This window comes from Coffea arabica, chromosome 10c, assembly GCF_036785885.1.
Source record: "Coffea arabica cultivar ET-39 chromosome 10c, Coffea Arabica ET-39 HiFi, whole genome shotgun sequence".
NCBI lineage: Eukaryota > Viridiplantae > Streptophyta > Magnoliopsida > Gentianales > Rubiaceae > Coffea > Coffea arabica.
The window spans coordinates 25,532,214-25,547,702 of record NC_092329.1 but is presented as its reverse complement, the minus strand read 5'-3'; the positions used below and the strand labels follow the sequence as shown (position 1 = coordinate 25,547,702).

Sequence of the window (15,489 nt, the reverse complement as noted above, 5' to 3'; positions counted from 1 at the left end):
ATTTGACCCTGAAGCCATTGTAAATGGAGTTGGGTTTATGATAGCATCATGGCCGTTCAAGGTTCGGATATAGCTTCAAGTCAAGTTCATGTTCCAATGTGACGGCTCCACTTCTCCCTAGGGCGTACCCCAAGGTTCGGCGGGTCGCCTGCCCAACTCTCGCCGGGACTCACTCACTCATAAAACTAGAAAATAGATTGACGCCAAAAGAAAATTCCGTTTAAACGATTACATCTTCAAAAGTTGCACAACCTAGTACATCAAGTCATGCATACCACGAGTACCAGAAAGTAAACCCTAGAAAAGCTGATAACTACAACCATCACGACAACTATATACATCTTACTTGTCAACTTATAACAAGTACAAGTTCAACTCGTCTATAATTAAAACACTAAACCCCTTCCCGAGCGATCCCCGCGTCGGCCCCCTGCTAAGGAAAACAAATAGAATGGGGTAAACTATATCCTTAGTGAGCAATCAGGGGGAAAAATGTAAGCTCACATAATTAAACAAGTAAATCAGGATATTTCACATCAATGACAAAAAGTAACATCACAATGGTAGGATACAGGTGGCTCCAAAGCCAGTTCAATTCCTCGAGCTTGAACACCTTTTGACACTCCGTCAACCAAAGTAATCATGGTCCGTAGACTCCACTTAAACTTCCCCGTTCACCTTATCAACCCCCGCTGGCCAGTCAACAGCACACAGCAGCTCGAGCGAAAAAAATAACTTAGCTTTCGTCAAAGCTTTAACAAGGAACTAAATCCCAAGTTTAGCATGGAACTATCTTCGACCAAACCCCAACTGGCTCGAATAGTTCGTCTAACCCTTGGAACCGGGGTGGAACCAAATCCTGAGATATCCGATCTCTCAATAGATGGTATCTCTCAACAAAGTACTTACCCCAAACAGCACACAGCAAATGGAGTTTAATTCAAGTCATGTAATCACCCCCATCAGCACACAGTAAGAGGGTGATACCCAAGTCATGTAATCCCCCTCCTCAGCACATAGCAAGAGGGTGATACTCAACATAAGGCATGTATTCTCACGTAGAAAATCAAAACAAAGGATGAGATTACGTCGAGTGCGATAAAGTACACCATCGCCTAAGTACCCATTTAACATATACAAGGTACTTCAACAATTACACATTAATAAACAACCCAATTACTCACTTGATAAAGCTTGGCACGAAAACGATACAATTCACTGAGCTTGACCGTCACCGTCTAAAGCCTCACAATCTGTATTGACAGATTATATACACACATAAGTGAAACGACCATACAATAGCAGTTTATAACTTAAACGATCGAATACGGTCGAAAACGGTCAAAAATAACGTTAAGACCAAAAGAATGTCGAAATTGGCCAATACGGCCGGAATGGTAACAAAATAACAAAAGTAGACCTAAACGGTCCAAAATGGCAAAAACAGTTGAGAAATGCACGTGCGCGTGCGTGAAAATGAAAATGGTACAAAACGGGTTACACGATTTTGCCCATAACTGGAGCTGTGGTTATCAAATCAAAATGTACTAGATGGTGTCTCAAATCTTAGACAAAAGGTTACAACTTCCATGAAGATACCTCAACCCATTTTTCAGTGTATCCAAGTTCAATTTGCAAGATACAGAACTAGAACTCCAAAGGTTAGTTTATCTTTCTCGTGAAAATTTGGCGGCATGCCCCTTGTTTTTACCCATTTTCCAGCCATTTATGACTTCAATATTTTCCTTAAATAGTCCCAAAGTCACACATAAAATAACCTCATTTCAATAACCGTTCAATAGGCTCAACGTCATACAAATACAAAATAAAACTAGGTACATGTTCGGAAATGAAATGTAAGGCATAAATTAAAAGACAGATTTGCCATCACTTAGCGTAACGAGCACAACCGAAGCTATGCTTATCGGAGTAGGGTGAAATTTATACCGTTTCGAAGCTAAAACAGAGTGCTACAACTTTGATGAAGACTACTCAGTCCATTTTGTAGTGTATCTGGGTCAAAAGTCCGGATTACAGAACCAAAATCCCACATTCGGGCTAGTTAACCGTATTATATGTAAACAATAATAACTCAGGCTACCAAAGTCCGATTGAGGTGTTTTCAGTTGCATTGGAAAGCTAAAACATAGAGTTAAAACTTTCATGTTTTGACTAAAAGCTAGTTCAGTACGTATCAAGGTGAACAAATGCAACCAACTTAGTGTACTATCAAAGCTGTCCACTGATTTTACTCCTAGGGCAGTCAGGGTATTTTCATCTTTTCACAGGGTACGTTCATCTGATTGAGCTGAAATTTTGTAAGCAACCATAAAATATCATTCTCTACAACTTTCATGTTTTGTGCTAAGCCTAATTTGGCCTCTAACATGATGAAATAGAATCAGGCAGAACTGAAGCTAAATTTTCCAGAAATCTGGAATTTTTGTTATTTCAAGCTATAATTCTCATTTTTACCTTGAAACTACCACTACTATCACCTTTACAAGATCATATACCATATATATACATCATACCACACCTAACCCACAAGAAATCCTAACTCAAAAGTCATCCATCTAATCATTAAAATCACTTGAAACAAGCATCACAAACACAATACCAACATTAATACCCAACTTAATCATGATTAATGGAGAAAGAATGGTTGATCAGCCATTATACCTCAAGACAAGGCCTTGTAAGAATGATCCTTCACCTCTCCTTGAAATTCTTGGTTCCTTAAGCTTTCCAAGCTTCCAACTAGTGATTAATCGGTTTAATTTTTCTTGGTTGCACTCAAGAGGTTGGATTCAAGGTAGAAGATTGAACTTTCTTCACTCTCTTGCTCCTCCTAGCTCTCAGCCAAAACAGGAAGAAAAATGAGGAAAGATGAACTCAAATGGAAGATAAGAAGGTGAGACTTGGCTTGGTCAAGAAACCATAGGTGGTTGACACTTGTCACCACCAAAGCCTTCCAAGTTTCTCTTTCTTTTCCTTGCATTTTGGGTCACATATTTCGGTCATATGGCTGAGGATGAGGGGGAATATTTTGCAAAAATATCAAGGGTATGTGGTGGTAAGGAAGTGGTAGTCAAGTGGTGAGTTCAATCGGGTAGTGATTGATACCCGTCGGTTTGAGCCGATTTTCCTTAAATCGCGTATATTAGGGTTTTAACTTATAATTCACTATCTTATGGTTATTACTTCTAATCAAACACTTAATATCATCTAAAACTCACTCTTGATCACCAAATTTGATCCACACTTCGTACTGGATAGTCGCACTACGAAAAAACGTGAAAAGCCTAATTCGCTTTAACTTGAAAACGGACAACGAAAACCCTTACTTCTATATTCATTTACACTTATTGTGGTGTGATTGGGTAGTAGGGCTATTATAAAATCATAAGTTCCAAATAAAAGGGAATTTTTAAGAAAAATGTGAACAGTTCCATAAATTGAATTTAGGGTTTCGGTTGAAATATGAGAAATTTGAGAAAACGGTCAGTCACAAATGAAACTAGGGTTTTGATTAGACTTTTAGGGTTTCTAGTCTTTTAAAATAAAACGAGGTTTTAAATCAAACCCAAAGAAATAACTTTAGTTTCTTCTTTAAAACAAAATAATGGTTTAAAATAAAAATAAACTAAAGAAACCGTAATATTCTCTTTGAGACTAAACAAAAGATGATCCTAAAAGTTGGGGCATCACATCCAATCGGACCAATTACAAGAGCTCGAGCTAAGCGTCTCAAAGAACAACTTAATACCCTTGTCCAAGCTGTCCATGAGTTGTTCAAGGGGTAGATCTTTCTATGGATTTTATACTTGGATTACCTAGATCTAGGCATGGCCATGATTCCATCTATGTTGTAGTGGACCGATTTTCTAAAATGGCACATTTCATTGCATGCTATAAAACTGATGATGCATCTCACATTGCTAACTTGTTCTTTAAGGAGATAGTGAGATTGCATGGTATTCCTAGGACCATAGTTTCTGACCGTGATGTTAAATTTCTTAGCTATTTTTGGAAGACCTTATGGGCTAAACTAGGTACAAGGTTGTTGTTTTCTACTTCTAGTCACCCATAGACGGATGGTCAAACGGAGGTAGTTAACCGCACCTTGTCCATTTTGTTGTGTGCACTAATCAAAAAAAATCTTCGAACGTGGGAAGAATATTTACCTCATGTTGAATTTGCTTACAACAGGACTGTTCATTCTACTACTTGCTTTTCACCGTTTGAGATTGTCTATGGTTTTAAACCACTAACACCTCTTGATCTAGTACCTTTACCGAGTCGTGAGAGTGTTAACTTAGATCGCAAGACACGTGCAGACTTTGTCAAGCAATTGCATGAAAAGGTCAGTGCTAATATAGAGAAGCGTATTGCTTAGTACGCTAAGCATGCTAACAAGGGATGTCGCAAGATGGCGTTCGAGCCTGGTGAGTGGGTATGGTTACATATGTGCAAGGAGCGATTTCCAGCTCAACATTGCAATAAACTATCTCCCCGAGGTGATGGTCCTTTCTGCGTTCTAGAGTGTACAAGCTTATGTTGCCAGGTGAGTATGGGGTTAGTGCTACTCGTGCATTGCATTCAAGTTGTGGATGCTCAAGAGTGAAGATGCGATCTTGGAAGTCTAGCTTCTATGGCGCGATAGCTGTCTTATTCTATTATGTTTAGTTAGTTTCTATTATGTTTAGTTAGTAGTTGAGTCAAATAAGGAAACTTGCATTGTTTCCAACACCAATTAAGTTAAGTCGTATGGGTAGTTTCCTAATATTGCTTGGCGTCAAAGTATCATAGATTGGTTGGTTTTGAGGGTCTTGTAAACTATATGAGACTCCTTTTCATTCATTAATAACAACAAGAAATTTTCCAGCAAACTTGAGTGAGCTTTCTCATAGCTTTCAAGCTTCCTTTGAGCAACTTAGAGTCTCCCTAAGTGTTCAAGCTTTGCCTTATCAATCAAGAACCGCACTTGATTGTGCGGCGCCTTCTATCAACACCTGTGGTTTGCTAATCCGTTAGTTTGTAGGTTGAGATAATATTAAGATTATTCGCAATCTCGGGGATTAGAGGGGTCGTAAGGTTCCGCTGCCAATTCCAAACTTGAATTCCACCATCAAGATCCGGGCTTGTGATCACGGTCTCCGTCGTACCAACGGGATTCGTATAAGTTTAACTGATCTTGTTATCCAGGTTACCGTAGGACAATTGGTGCCGTTGGGTTCGATGTAGAATAGTGTTCTGGATTCCTCCATATCTTGCTAACAATGGCTTTGCATGCTGAGTCTCTTACCTAAAAGGATTCAAATTTTAAGATTCTGGGCTTTTGCTTGGGTACATGTTTCTTATCTAGAATTAATGGGCTATGATCCGAGCGTATAATTGGAAGGTTTTGAAACATTGCATTTGGAAACAATTGCAACCATGACTGAGTGACAAAAGCCCTATCTAGTCGTTCAAAGGTGGCATGGGAACCAGACCTTGAATTTGTCCAAGTGAACCAAACCCCCTGATGTTGCAATTCTGGAAGTCCCAAGTCAGATAGAAAGGAGCGAAATTGGTGAGAGCCTGTTGGGGGTCTATTACAAAAGCTGAGTCTATCTTGATCATTTAAAATCTGATTGAAATCCCTCACAATGGCAAATGGTTGATTATAAGGGGAAAGTTTGGACTTCACATCTTGCCAGATATGCTGCCTTTTTGGCAAGTTTGGATGGCCATAAAAAAGAAAGAGGACCCATTGAAGGCCAGATAATTCAATAACTCGCACATAGAAGTAAGTAACATGCTTTGAAATAACTTGGACCTTAACTGATTCATATCAAGCTAAGCACAGACCACCTCCATTTGGACAGTTCAAGACCACCTCAACTAAGAACCAAGAGTTCTCCAATGGTCCCTGTTAGTAAGTAGGCTGCATGGTCCCTCTATTGATGGTTGTGATGTTGCCGCTAACTAGATCCAGAGATTGATGAATTCATGAGAGCTTTCTCAATGGTCATCGTTATGTTGCTTTGTTGCTGACCATGTTCCACGTACGGAAGTTCAAAGGCCAGGGCCGAATGAGAATAAGTTTTACACAAAGCCCAAACACACGATCCTTGAAAGGAGAGAAGACCCACACTTGTGTCATTACAGAAAAGACTATCAAAACAATCCGTAAGAGGCCTACCGCTAGAAACTCAACTCCACCTGACTTATTTGAAACCTTAATTTATCGCAAGATCTTTATTTCTTTACTCTTCAATTTTTACAACATTGATTTCTTTAAAGGTAATAAATAAGCTTCACTAGTGATAGGCTCAAACTCCTCTTCTTGATGTTTCCCATAATTTGGATTGAAAATTCTTCATGCACTGCCAATATAATGAAATAATATATAATGGATTAAGGCCCGTTTGAGGTTGCGGTATTTTTGATAAAAAAAAAAACACTTTTAAGTGCTAAAAGGATTTTTAAAGTGTTTGGTGAATATCATTCCATAAAATTAGAAATAGGGCTTTTGATGTTAAAAGTACTTTTAGCAAAAGCCAAATATGGTGCTTTTAAATTAGCTTTTGTGATTTATAAAATAAAATATCAAATTTAATCATTTATCCTATATTATGAATCAAATAAAGAGATAAATACTTTTAAAAAATTTCAAATCACGCATTATCCAATACAATAAACACTTATTGAACTATGTCTCCAAATAATATATTTAAAAGTATTTAAGCAGTTAATAAGTACTTTTATTAAAATCTCTACTAGGAAAGTACTTTTAAATAAACTACCGCAACTCCAAACGGGCCCTAAATTGCATTTGAACACACTTTCAAATCCTACTAAAATCATTTCACGAATTTGTCCCATGTTGTTTTCGTTGTCATCGTTGTTGTTGGTGTTATCCTCTTCTCTTATGGGACCAAGTATTATTTTGAAAAAAGACCCTTTACCCTTCCACTTCAGACAAACAACAACAGCAACAACATTGCGACAGCGATGGCAATGATGATGATAAAAAAAAAAAAGAAATTTAGTTCAGCTAAAATCTACTGATGCAATCGCATTCAAATTTTTGTATTATATCATTTTTTAGTCACTGACTCTTAAAATAACATCCATCTTTTATTGTCTGATAATGTGCTAAATTGTTATATAATTTGTGTCAATTCTCCCTTGTTTTAGTTAATTATTCCGTTATTGTGTGGATTCTATTTAAGTTTTGCGTTTTGTTGGTATCTTTTAGGAATTTGAAATTAAAAAAAAAAAGCTCAAAAGAATGCTGTAAAGTATGGCTGCGTCTTAAAGAGCTTGCATAATTTAAGGCTTCAAGACCTAGATCTAATGTCAGAAGATTGATTATTCTCCGCAGCTATTGGAAAAAAAGACTAGTCCTATTCCTTCGGGAAGCTTATGGAAGATAATTAATTAGGATTTTTATTCCAACTTTAGTTTTATCTAGGAGAATAATCTACCTTAGTGGGATAATTATACTGATAATTTTTAGGAAGTTAGAGGGACTCTTTTGAGTGGGAACATCGACATATATTCCCAACTCACTCTCATTCTCAGAACATCGCGATTAGTAGTTTTGCTCTCTTCTTCTTTTGAAATGAAAAGTATCGATATTTTTCTTGGCTACTTTTTCTATAAGACGTTTCTAAGTCCTTCTCTCTAGTCAAAGGATAAATTGAAAATTTAGTTCTACAAATAACTTGAGATCAAATTTATTTTAATTGTTTCTCTCTTTCATTGGTATGTGTATGTTTCTTTTTTCCTTGTATTATGATTATTTGGTATGATTAAATAGTACGCAATATTTGATTTTTCACAATAGTCTATTACCAATTGAATAGTCAAATCTATAAATTTTTGATGATCTCAATATTTGTGATGACTGACAAGATTGGATTTTTGTTGGGAAGATGTACAAGCTAACATAAATGAACCCTCATAGCATGTTTGTTGATTAGAATTTTTAATACAATTGTGAGATTAAATCTTATGATTGTACCTAGAGTTATCTTTTCAATTAAAGAAGTAGTTAATGGCCATATCTTGACTATCAAAAAAATAAGGAAAAACAAGTTGTCAAAACTTGTTGACAACTATAATCAGTATATCAATGGATGCTTGAATTTATTTTTGCATTAATGATTAGTTGCATGAACCATTTCTAAAGTTATTCCTTTAACTAGAGCCTTTGTTATCATTATTTAGATTAAATTAATTTTTGCATGCTTTTCTTTATTAGAGTTAATTAATTAGTTTAATTTTTTAGGAAAAATTCCCGCATCTAACTATTACTTTGAAAAGAATAAATCATCCCAATCCCTATGGCTACAATCCTATTTACCACTATACTCTAATTTTTATTTATTGTAGAATAGGAATTTGGATTTGATTGGCTGAAAACTTGCTAAAATTTTGGCATTGTTTGCTGAGGATTAGTGTCTAATTTGAATTTTTTATTTTCTAGTATTTTTGTTGGTTTATGCCTCGTTCTTCTTATACAGGTGAACTAGTATATATTCTTGAAATTGAGAAAACTGCACATAGGTTAAGGAAAAAGAACAGGAAAAGAGAAGAGGAGCAGTCATCTACTTTATCTCCAAGATTAAATTTAGCTATTAAATTGGCTAATTCCTCTAGAGATTATTCTAGTGATTCAGAGACAAAAGAAGAAACCATGGCCAATAATAGGGTATTAAAGGAGTTGGCTGCCCTTGACTTGAACCAACAACCTTTGTGCATTACATTTCTTAATTTAGATGAAAATACTACTTTTAAATTAAAATACGGGATAATACTTCTTTTATCTTCTTTTCATGGTTTTCTAGGTTTGGAACCTCACAAGTATTTGCAGGGATTTCATGTTGTTTGTTAGAGTATTAAACCTCTCGTGTCACAAAAGAACAAATCAAGGTGAGATTATTCCCTTTCTTACTAAAAAATGTTTCAAAGGACTAGCTCTATTACTTACCTCTAGGAAACATCATAACATGGAATGATATGAAGCAGAAGTTCCTTAGAAAAATAATTTCTTGCTTCTAGAGTTGTCAACTTAAGAAAAAAAATTTGTGGTATCAAACAACACCATGGAGAATCTCTATATGAATATTGGGAGAGATTCAAGAAGCTATGTGTAACCTGTCCACATCATCAGATAAGTGAGCAACTTTTCATTCATAAAGGTCTCCTCTCAATAGATAGGAATATCATTGATGCTGCAAGCAGAGATTCATTGGTAGATAAAACTCCCAAAGAGGCAATGGTGTTAATTGCAAATATGGCTACAAATTCTCAGCAGTATAGCACAAGACAAGATGTGCCAATTCGTCGAGTAAATGAGGTAAATGTTTTTCAATTTAACAATAATTATCTGAACTTATCTCTTTTACTAGACAATTACCGTAGGAAATGTGTGAGGACCCGAATTTTTTTCTTATTTTTATTTTATTTTATTGGCTTATTTAATCATGTATTCACCCGTTTACCCCAAATAATTTATTTCACCCGTTTTAAGTCCATTTGTATGCAAAAATGTCCCTTTTATAATTTTAAAATGTTTTGTTAGCAAATTTAATTTTTCTACTGCTCGTTTAGCGAGAAATAACGAGTACACATTTTTTGAGATAATATTTGATTCGAGAGTGCATTAGTTTTGGAGAATTAAGAATGATTAATAGTAGACTAAGAAAAGTTAATTGAGAGATTAGATGTGAGTGAGTTCAAATTAAGCTTTTACACCGCGCGTCAATAGTTTCCCGAAAGTCACGCCGATATGACTAATTGGAGATTTGAGAAATTAATACTAGACTACTAAGGATGAGTAATTACCATATTAAAGAAGGTACCTTGGAAGATTAGTGCATAAGTGTAGAGAATTGGACCACCAAACCCTTCTCTCTCTCATTCCATTCGGCCAGCCCTCGAGACAAGAAAGGGAAGAAGAGAACTCTTCACTTCTAGCTTCCATTTTGCTTGCAAAACATTATCCCACTATCAAACTCCTTGGGTTCTTGCTCTAGCTTGAAGGGAAGAGAGGAGCAGCTGGTTAGGGGCTGTTTTAAGGAGTTTCTCACAACAAAAATATAAGGTTTCTTCTTAGGTTTTGAAGGTATAAACATCTCTCACCAAAACTCTTGCTTTCTTGTTTCCTTTCTTGGTTTTGAAGCTTATAGCTTCCTTATTGTTGTTATTACTTGGATTTGGTTGGTTGAAGTGGGCTCTATGAATTCCCACCTTAGTTAAATGAGGGCTGCCATGATGTTTATGTGTGTGTTAGTGTGTTTGTGATGAGTTTTAATGGAAGAAACTAGAAGAGGAGAAAGAAAGAGAGAAACCGTGAGGAAGAGGTACTGTCCGAAATTCTGTTCTTGTTTGGTCAGTGGTTATTTCGCATTTTTTATGTTTGTTGGTTGTGAAATTGGTTTTTATATATGATATATTGTGTGTACAAAGTGTCATCCGAAAATCATTTGATTTGGTTGAACAAAACTTGGAATTTCGAAATTGAAAGAAACCTGGAAATGGTGTTCAGGAAGCCCGAATAGTGCTTCTTTGATTGAACATATCTCTTTGTACAAGAGTCAAAATCGAATGCCGTTTGTGGCATTTGAAACTAGACATCCGTAGCTTTCTAACGGTATAAAAATCACTTACTAGTTCGATCTGAGTGAACTGCAGTGAATTGATAAAATCGGCTGTTCTGTTCTGTTCTGTCTGCCTGTTCCATTCGAATGGACATGAGAAGCTGCAACTTGTGGCTTGAATTAGAACTACTTGTGAGCTGATTTTGGAAATGTTTTCTTAAATTAATAAAATTAGGAGTCCATAACGAAATTCAAATTATTATATATACCACATTAAAATAAATACCATTATTATTACTCATCGGTAAAAAACCATATCTGTAAAAAAGGGGGGTAGCAATCTTTTATGGTAAAAAATACACTCATTTCAGTCATTTCTGAAGAAGAAAAGAGGGGGTGATGAAATGAAGTATTTTGAACCTAGTTTCCAACGCGATCAACCATTCATAATTTTAACTTGTATTGAGTGAGATATGGCCTGATTTTGAAAGTACGATAAAGCTGGAAAACTGGAAAGCTTTTCCTTCTTGCTGGCTGACTGGTCTAGTTTGTTGTGGGATGTTTTATTTCGAAAATTTTGATGTCAATCAACCATCAATTACTTTTTGAATGTTTAAAGGACCTTAGTTCCAAAAATGAACCGAATTGGAACTGATTTCTGTGACGGCCCCACTTCTTTTTAGGGCGTACCCCAGGGTTCGCCGGACCGCCTGCCCAGCTCTCGCCGGGACTCACTCACTAAAAACCTCAAACAAAATGTATAAATCTCAAATTTTACATCAACTTCTCCAAGAATTACATATCATAAGCGAAGCGTCCACGCTTCCGCTGCGCCACTCTGATCCTTGATACCAGCTATTATATAGGAGGAATTCCAAATCTAAACTGTACAAAATATAGGCCATCCAACCACGTGAATAAGTACTACAAGCCTTCCTTCGCCACGAGCCCTGTGGAGGGGAATAAAATAGTTTTGGGGTGAGCTAGAAACTCTGTGAGTAACCAATAAAATCCAGAAATCAAATAATCTTTACAATCGTTCATTTTAATGATGTCATGAATCGGTAATCAAATGTACGTTTATTGCTCTCATGAGCCAGTGAAATCATTGCACTTAAACACCCAACGCTCAAAAAGATCTTTTAACGTTAACGTTGAACAGTACGAGGGAGAAACGTTGGTGCTCTAGATCATATCGCGAACTCACGAAAGTGGTGGAGACGTTGGCTCCAGGTAAATAGTAGAGGAGACGTTGGTGTTCAGCACAAGACTCCCCAAGAACTCATTTAAGCCAAATCATTTCATCGACTGACATGCCGGCACACATGATATGCAAACAAGTAAATAATGCAAGAAACACTTCGTAAGTAACTTTGGAAACAGTTTAGGGTCACTCACTTCCACGGCTCAGAAACCATCCATCATATATCATCACCTTGCCCGAGTCCAAGCTCTAAATCACAAACTCAAAGCAATCATACATTCTCAAAGTTCAGACAGCATTTCCCCATAAATGCTTCATTTCCAACCTACAATATATTACCGATCACACATACGGTTAATAAGCAATAAAATATATCCAATTAGGCTACAATATCCGTCAATCAAAGCTAATTAGAAGCTTAAGAGCCACCATTAGAAAAATCCCCAATTAAACCCTAGAAACCGGAATTCATTCCCTCAAGTGTAAATTTGGGCAGCATGCCCTTTGTATTTTCCTATTTCCAGCCATTTTAGCTTCATTATTTTTCTCATTCAAACCCAAAGGTACACACACAACAATCTAACTTCAATAGCCATCCAATAGGCTCAAGACAATACAAGGACAAAATTCAAGTTAATAACAACTGCGGAAATGAGCCTTAGCAAAAGACAGATTTGATAGGGTTTTACGGAAAGGACACATTCGAGGCTACGCTTATCAGATCGAAGTAAAACTTATACCGTTTCGAAGCTAAGACATAGGGCTACAATGTTCATGAAGATCACTTAGTCCAATTTCCAGTGTAACCCAGGTAATTTCCCACTTTACAGAACCAGAATCCAACTAGTCGGCTAATCAACCATACTACATTGAAATGGTCATATCTCAGGCTACCAAAGTCCGTTTAGGGCATTCTTGGAGCCGTTGAAAAGCTAAGACAGGGTGCTAAAACTTTCATGTTTTGAAAAATGGCTAAATCAGCACGGATCATAGTGAATAAACACGGTTAACTGGATGAACTGTCCAAAATGGAGCACTGGAAACATCCTAGGGCAGTGAGGGTATTTCCATCTTTTCTCAAGCTACGCTACTCCGATTGACCTGAAATTTTGTAGGAAACTATAAAACATCATTATATACAACTTTCATGTTTTGTGATAAGGCTAATTAGGCCTCTAACATACTCAAACAGAAACGGGCAGAACTGAACCATAAGAAATCTCAATTCTGGAATTTTCTCAACAACCATAGAAATCACCAAATCTTCCACACAAACCGACAAAAGTGATATATGAACCATCATTAACCCTTATTAGCATCTTACAACATAAAAAACAACATTTCTACCCAATTGCTATAAGCTTTTACAAGAGTTCAAGGCTGCTTTACCTTCCAAAGGTGGGTTTACAAGGCTGCACTTCAAGAACCAAGTTCATTAGCTTTCTTTTGCTCTAACTCCCAAGCTTATTGGAGGGGTGGCACAAAACCAGAATTTTTTCCTCTTGTTTTTCCTTTTGTTTCTCTCGGTTGTTCCTTTCTTCTTTTCTCCCAAGAGTTGGCCGAAACTCACCTTGTTTCTTTGTCTTTGGTCTTGCTAAGAAGCTTAATACTAAGTCCCTTGGTCAAAGTCCACTACCTTTTTGATTAGCCAATGAAAATTAAGCTTAGGAATATCATGGAACCTTTAGGAAGTCTAGCAACTTGTAATTAACCAAAGTCACACTATGGCCCAAACTTCTTTGAATCTTTACAATTAACTCCAATGAGTTGTCAAAAATATACCACATTTACCGCACTAGCGGGTCCCACGTCCATAATACACTTCAAACTTAACGTGGACTAACTTGTATCAAGGAAATGATTTGAAAACTATATTTTCTTATAAAAATGTATAAAAAATGAATATATTGAAGAAAGGTACAAAATTATAGACAAGGAAACAAAATAACGTATAGAAAATATATTAAAAAAAATTTTCGGATTCTCATACTCATATTTTTCGGGGCGTCACAATCTCCCCTCCTTAAAAGAATGTCGTCCTCGACATTCCCTCTTGTACCAATCAAGTCAAGACATCCCGCAAGAATCACTAATATTTCAAACCAAACCCACAGTCCGGCATCCTAAACTTCAAGCCTAGGATACACTACAGAGATCTGAAGCCTAAGCTCTGATACCAACTATGACGGCCCCACCTCTCCCTAGGGGACAATCCTCAAATATATTACAATATAAATCTCAAATATTACATCAAATGTTCCCACAATTACACATCCAAGTCTCCAATAATTACATGTCATAAGCGAAGCGAAAACAATTTCCAACTATACATAAAATGATTCCAAATCCAAATTGTACAAAATATAGGCCATCCATTCACGTGAATAAGCACAACAAGCCCTTCCTTCGCCTTGAGCCTTGTGGAGGGGAATAAAATATTTTTTTGGGGTGAGATAGAAGCTCAGCGAGTAACTAGTAAAATCAGTAATCAAATATATTTCACAATATTGCATTTCGATCCTTTCGATGATGTCATGATTCAAAGAACAAATGTCCGTTTATTGCTCTCGTGAGCCAGTGAAATCATAGTACTTGAACACCCAACGCTCAAATCGATCATTTAACATTAACATTAACATTAAGAGGAAGCCCCTTTTTGAGCTCCGGAGCCATTTGCTCCAAGTAAACAGAGGTGGAGACGTTGGCTCCAGGTAAATAGTAGAGGAGACGTTGGTGTTCAGCACAAGACTCCCCAAGAACTCATTTAAGCCAAATCATTTCATCGACTCACATGCCGGCCCACATGATATGCAAACGAGTAAATAATGCAAGAAACACTTCGTAAGTAACTTTGGAAACAGTTTAGGGTCACTCACTTCCACGGCTCAGAAACCATCCATCATATATCATCACCTTGCCCGAGTTCACGCTCTAAATCACAAACTCAAAGCAATCGTACATTCTCAAAGTTCAGACAGCATTTCCCCATAAATGCTTCATTTCCAACCTACAATATATTACCGATCACACATACGGTTAATAAGCAATAAAATATATCCAATTAGGCCACAATATCCGTCAATCAAAGCTAATTAGAAGCTTAAGAGCCACCATTAGAAAAATCCCCAATTAAACCCTAGAAACCGGAATTCATTCCCTCAAGCGTAAATTTGGGCAGCATGCCCTTTGTATTTTCCTATTTCCAGCCATTTTAGCTTCATTATTTTTCTCATTCAAACCCAAAGGTACAAACACAACAATCTAACTTCAATAGCCATCCAATAGGCTCAAGACAATACAAGGACAAAATTCAAGTTAATAACAACTGCAGAAATGAGCCTTAGCAAAAGACAGATTTGATAGGGTTTTACGGAAAGGACACATTCGAGGCTACGCTTATCAGATCGAAGTGAAACTTATACCGTTTCGAAGCTAAGACATAGGGCTACAATGTTCATGAAGATCACTTAGTCCAATTTCCAGTGTAACCCAGGTAATTTCCCACTTTACAGAACCAGAATCCAACTAGTCGGCTAATCAACCATACTCCATTGAAATGGTCATATCTCAGGCTACCAAAGTCCGTTTAGGGCATTCTTGGAGCCGTTGAAAAGCTAAGACAGGGTGCTAAAACTTTCATGTTTTGAAAAATGGCTAAATCAGCACGGATCATAGTGAATAAACACGGTT

General features: G+C 36.7%; 1 long non-coding RNA gene and 1 other non-coding gene across 2 annotated transcripts; both read right to left on the bottom strand.

Annotated features, from left to right (window-relative positions):
* Nucleotides 1-214: 214 nt before the first annotated feature.
* On the bottom strand, nucleotides 215-2,824 carry LOC140015708 (uncharacterized). The gene is made up of 3 exons (XR_011822328.1): nucleotides 2,683-2,824; nucleotides 1,185-1,253; nucleotides 215-433 (listed from the first exon to the last, which is right to left on the bottom strand). It is a non-coding gene; the product is annotated as an uncharacterized lncRNA (long non-coding RNA).
* Nucleotides 2,825-9,061: 6,237 nt separating this feature from the next.
* LOC113715279 (small nucleolar RNA R71) lies at nucleotides 9,062-9,168 on the bottom strand. Its single transcript, XR_003453915.1, has one exon. It is a non-coding gene; the product is annotated as a small nucleolar RNA R71 (small nucleolar RNA).
* Between the last annotated feature and the right edge of the window lie 6,321 nt (nucleotides 9,169-15,489).